Genomic DNA, 5,661 nt, shown 5'->3' on the forward strand with positions numbered 1-5,661 from the left:
CCATGATCTATCTCTATATAAACATTTGGCTCTCATTCAGTTTGCAACACTGAGCTCTGCAACCTCACTGCTACACTGCTGCTTGCTATCAGAAATTTAACTGCCTCTATCTCCCCAGCCTTCTCCTGTATTAGCATTTGTGTGTGAAATGTGTTCTTGGTCATTAAATACTTTCGAGCTCTGCCAGGGAGTTTGTGAGCTGAGGGACAGTCTGTGTCCTCAGCTTGTTCAGATTTGTTTCAGAGCATCACATGAGCAGAGTCACTAAAGACATATCGCTGCAATACATGGTTAAAACCTTGACATGTGTCCTCACTGAACTAGTGTATTGGTTTTCTCAACTGAGAATTTAAATGCCTAGTCATATATGCCCATTACTCTACCTTACTGATTGCCTCCAGAAACTTTCCATTGATACCATGGATGTGTAAAGACAGCTGGATATGGTGTCACCACTCAGCCTTTCTGTCAGTCTGTCCCAGTTGCCTCTCGATGTAGTGCAGAAAAAACATTTTCCATATAGACCTTCATTATAAAAGACTTGTCTATGAAACTGTTGATGGCCCCTCAACCTGCAAACAAGGTAAATTATGACTCTTTGTATTATACATTTTTGATCCATGAAGGCTTTATATTTGTAACACTGCAAAAGCAACTTTAAAGTTCATGACATCATCCCATTGTAAAGTCTACGAGCTGAGCAGGAACGTAGAGATGGGGCCAGCAGTTGTGCACATGTGCAGTGGGCTGCATAATGGAGAAGTTTAGCTAGAGAAGTTTTTTTGACTTTTGACACTTGGCAAGACATTTTCATTTAAGTGAATGGGCGCCATCTTCCGGTTTTACCAAGCATGGGGGTTTGTCTTTGTTAGATTAATTACTATTTGTTTGTTTTATAATGGTTTCTTGTGTTGGCTTGCTTGTTTGTACTGATGATGTTTACCGATACATGTAACACCTTCATTTACCTGTAAAGTTGTCAGAGACAAAGACACCCCTGAGTGGAATATCGTTCTGCCTAAACTAATTATTCAGTAGATTTACGAGCCTATTTAAGGGAGTTGTTCTTTGTAGGACAAGAGAGAAAGATGCCCGTGTAACTGTGTGTGTATGTGTGTGTGTGTGTGTGTGTGTGTGTGTGTGTGTGTGATGTTGCCTTTAGTTAATTGCATTTTCCACAGGTAAGCCAAGTATGCAATTTTGTCTTTTGCTTGTTTTTGTTGTACATTTTTCTTATGTGCACTGTGCTTGTACAGTGTATATAAGTCACATATTTTAGTCTTTAACAGCATCTCTGAATCTGCCTCCTGCCACCTTCTTAAACACAATAGTTTTTTACTTACACATGCTATGGGTATGAACATGAGGACATTAGGGTGAATATTAACGGACATTTTTTTTGTCTCGTTTCCCGCTGTATCGTCATTTAACCATCTGTCTTTTGTCTCGCAATAAAAAAAGTGAATATAAACTTGAACATATGCTTAAACATTCATGTCTGTTATCAATAAACTACACCATCTATTCCAGTTTTACCTGGCTCTACAAAATAATCATGTAATTATCACCAATCAAAACAGTTTTTTGAGAACACCCTCAAGTCATCAAAAGCGAGGTAGAGGTATTCTGGTCCTTATTTCTGCCAGCAAAAACCCTCTCCTGAAGTCTAGAGTGAGTACAAGCTCAGAGGAGCTCTTATTTCATTAGCAGCTGGGTTCTGTGAGCATCCCCAGTATAATACAGGCTTTGCAGTCCCCCAGGAGAATCCAGAGTGGCTGTGCCAAAAGTCAGGAAATGAATCACCATCTCTCCCTCTAATCCCTTTCACCACCTTCACTAGAGAGAAGTCAGAGACTATATGCTCTAGTCTTCATGTGGCAAAGTACATGTGCACACCATTGTCTGGACCATTCTTCATTGTAAATATGCTGCAAACACTGGATTAGGCTTTGTCAGTGTTCTCCACGGACGCCACCCCAATAAACCATCCAGAGCCCCAGAGGCAGTCACTCACCATTACCCAGCCTAATCACTGAACATGCCGCTGTCTTCCATTAATGGACTGACAGTGTTGTGCAGCATCTGGCATGTGAATTGAGCGGCACACGGCCTGCTTTACCGAGCACCGTATTGGCCCGTCATCTCGGTGAGCTGTGTAGTGTAATGTTGTGTGATCTAATGAGATATCCTGCCTGGTAGTCACCGTTTGAGGAAAAGGGGCTGCTCCTAATGTTGAGATGAGCACCACTGGGGAGAGAAATGACACTGTGGCAGTGGATGATGATATCTCTCTTTCATAGATTAAACTGAGCCCTTTATGGTGTTATGTGCAAACAGTATGTAAGTCCTTACCCAAAGTAACAGTGGAGGTAAATTTAAATGTACCTTTGTTGATCCCATCCTCAGATAATGCAATTTTATGCAAGCTGAACTCAGTTCCTTTTCAGTGCAAACTTTGGATTTACTAAAACAGACACATTTTACAAATAACAGTTAGCGTACTGAACAATTTGAGAAAATAAGTAATATTAAATAAAAAATTTAATAATAAGTAAATCTCTAATGATGTACTCTACTGCCATGTTTTCATTCTCTCTGTGCTTCTATAACTCAGGGGCTCGAAGACCAAGGTGGTATAGTAATAGAGATCATATAGAGAACTGATACACACTCTCCTCTGATTTGCTGACACTATGAATCACACACGTTACCTGTATATCTTCACATATAACATTACAACAAACTGAAAATGGTTTACCAAAGCATTTAATTTCTTCAAGATCAGTTATAAACAAAAAAAGGATGTCTGACATATGTGTCTCTTGTTTGAAACTCAGCAAAATGCTTGCCAGAATACATCAGAATCAAGTAGAGTAAAAAAATATATACAGTGCTACAGTACTCCTACTATACTGATACACAAACAGCCAATCAATATGTTGATTTAGTTAGTTAGTTAGTTTGGTTAGTAAGACTATGCATGTATTGAGCGCAGGACAATTTGCAGTCAGCCCTACTTTAATTTCTGGCATTGATATGTTTTAGCTAGTCCCTGCCTGTCAATAATTGAAACGTACTCTCCAAAACATCTTTCCCAAACATCTCTTAATAAGGCACCCTGCGGCAATATGCGCTGTGCTGGAGGAAAAGGAGAGTGTCAAGATGTTTTCTGTCTCCCAACGTGCTCAGAAATCCACAGTAATAGTGAAGAATTGAGTGTAGTAACCATTTTGCTTGTGACCTAGAAATTAACAGTCTAACTAGAATCATACAGAGACTCTCCTCGTAGACTGCCTTTCATGGTAACTTCTTATGGTTTGAAGTTTGCATGTAGACACCAGAGAAAAAGCTATGTTTCTGATTATACAGGTAACAACATCAATGTTGGTGAAATCTGAATGCAAACTATCCACAATTGCACTTATCACATTCTTGTGTGTGTCCTTTTTAAATTGTATATTATACAAGGTTTCTCTTTTTATGCAGGTGCATCAATAAAAGCACAACCCCTTTTGCTGTCATGTGCACATGTTTGTGTGGGCAAGTAATATAATGAGTACTAACATAACTTTTATGTCCAGAACAAGTAGTAGAAGTATGTATGGCGCACACACCATCCAGGAGACTGCTGTTGGTGTCCTGTTTGAAACCAAAAGTCAGCTTTGACTTATTTTATATTTACATTAACATTGGCAATCTATTTAATTCGTGTCACATACTTATACATACTTCATACATAGCTTAACTTATGGGCGTAACTTAGAATGATTTAACCATATAAAAGTAGATGCACATTCAAAAATACAGTTACAGTATAAAGGACCGACAAAAAAATGTATTGACAAAACTGCCAAAAATTTTTAGAAAAAATGTGCTACACTTAAATGCAGATAACTGATCATTATAATTGAGTGGCACCCGAGGCAAGTCCTTCCACATTTTTAAAAATACATTGTTACATTGACTTTGTTACTGTCCTATTTAATATGACAGTCTGTGACTACAGTACAGTATGTGTGTACTTGAAAGTGAACATCACCTGACACCCACACACACACACCCCCAGGGGGTTGGGCCATGGATCATTTTAGACAATGAAGGTGAGTGCAGCAAGGTGGACGAGAGAATAAGACCATGCAAAACCTGTGAGAGCCTCTGCAGCTGTTCACTCACAGATGCTGTTATGATCCAACAACTAAACCAAAATCTAAATGTCCTGATCTCCATCTCCACCCCTGAACACACATACATACTCGCTCAGTAAAAACGGCTTTACTACAAACCAGTAGTATGTAAATATGCATGATGTGAATAGTCTTGAGTAGGAATTAAAATCCCATTAAGTCAAATGGATTGTTGACCTTCCCTCTGTTAGGGAAAATTATGCAAGCGATGAACTCTTAAAATTATTATGCAAAACCGCTTCTTCCCCATGTAATTTTCGAAAAGAGATTAAACCGCAAATATGAATCATTACCCACCCTTTTTAAAAAAAACAGAAAATATCCTCATATCATTGCCATGAAATTATTATTCAGGGGTGTCACTTAATGCACTACATCTGCATTTGCTGTCACTAAATGTAAGTTCCAGGGAGCAGCGTCAGACAGAGAGATAAAAATGAATCCTGCTGAGGATATTAAATTATAAAGATATTAAAAGAGCTTCTCAGGGGGATATGAGGTACTGTCTATGGACCAGAGCATTTTAATAACAATAAAGTATTGCTTTGGATATTCATAATAAAAATGGCATGCTCTTTTCAGGCTGCTTTCTTTCATTTTGAGAATTATTTAGTGGTTTCTGGCGCACTACAGCTCAATGAAGTGGCATCTAGAAACTGAGCTTGTCTTCTTTATCCAGCTATCCAATTTACATACAAAGAATAGCTGTCTTTTCAACTTCAGAAAGCTTGGTGAGATTAATCCCCATGTACGGGGTGTTTCTTTTTATATAATGCATTCCTACATGGCTTTACAATCTTCAAAACATTTTCAGTTTGACATAAGAAGGGCAGCATAAACACATTTATATGTAAAAACAATGATGAAACAAACAACTGTGAAATTTTCTAAATCGCGCTTTTGGTGCAGTTCATTCATTGTGTACGCAGCTGTCAGCAAAATATGGTTTATCTTAAACTGTGTACAACCACCAGGATAATATTTTTTTTTTTACTATTAGTGACAAAAACTGAGCAATGTTGAAGACATTTGATTATTGCACTGCAGTAGATCACGGTTTTCATTTACTTCTGATATTGATATATTTTTTCCAACTACCAAATATAGGCCAAATCTAAATAATTTAAACCTTTAGAAAACATCTTTGTAAGACCTGGAACTGGTCATGTTTGAGTAGCCATAAATGCATTGGAAACAAATCTACTGTAGATACTCATGAAATGGACCAACCTTTGTTATCTGTATATAAATATTATATCAGAAGGTAGCAGCAAAACATTAATACTCACTATTCCTCATTTTAGAGATTTTACATAGCAACTTGTTTGCTTGGATTTGTAATACAGTTGTTTATTCCGTATTCACATCATGTGGGGAGAGTTAGAGTAGCAATAGGAAGTTTTTTTTTTAATTTGCCAATTCTTTCTCTCTTCTACTCAAAACCTTACAAGCCCATATGAACCAGTTTTAGCCTGAG

Source organism: Micropterus salmoides, unplaced genomic scaffold (assembly GCF_014851395.1).
Source record: "Micropterus salmoides isolate LMB-PRFRI ecotype aquatic unplaced genomic scaffold, ASM1485139v1 Ms_hic_scaffold_2392, whole genome shotgun sequence".
Lineage (NCBI taxonomy): Eukaryota > Metazoa > Chordata > Actinopteri > Centrarchiformes > Centrarchidae > Micropterus > Micropterus salmoides.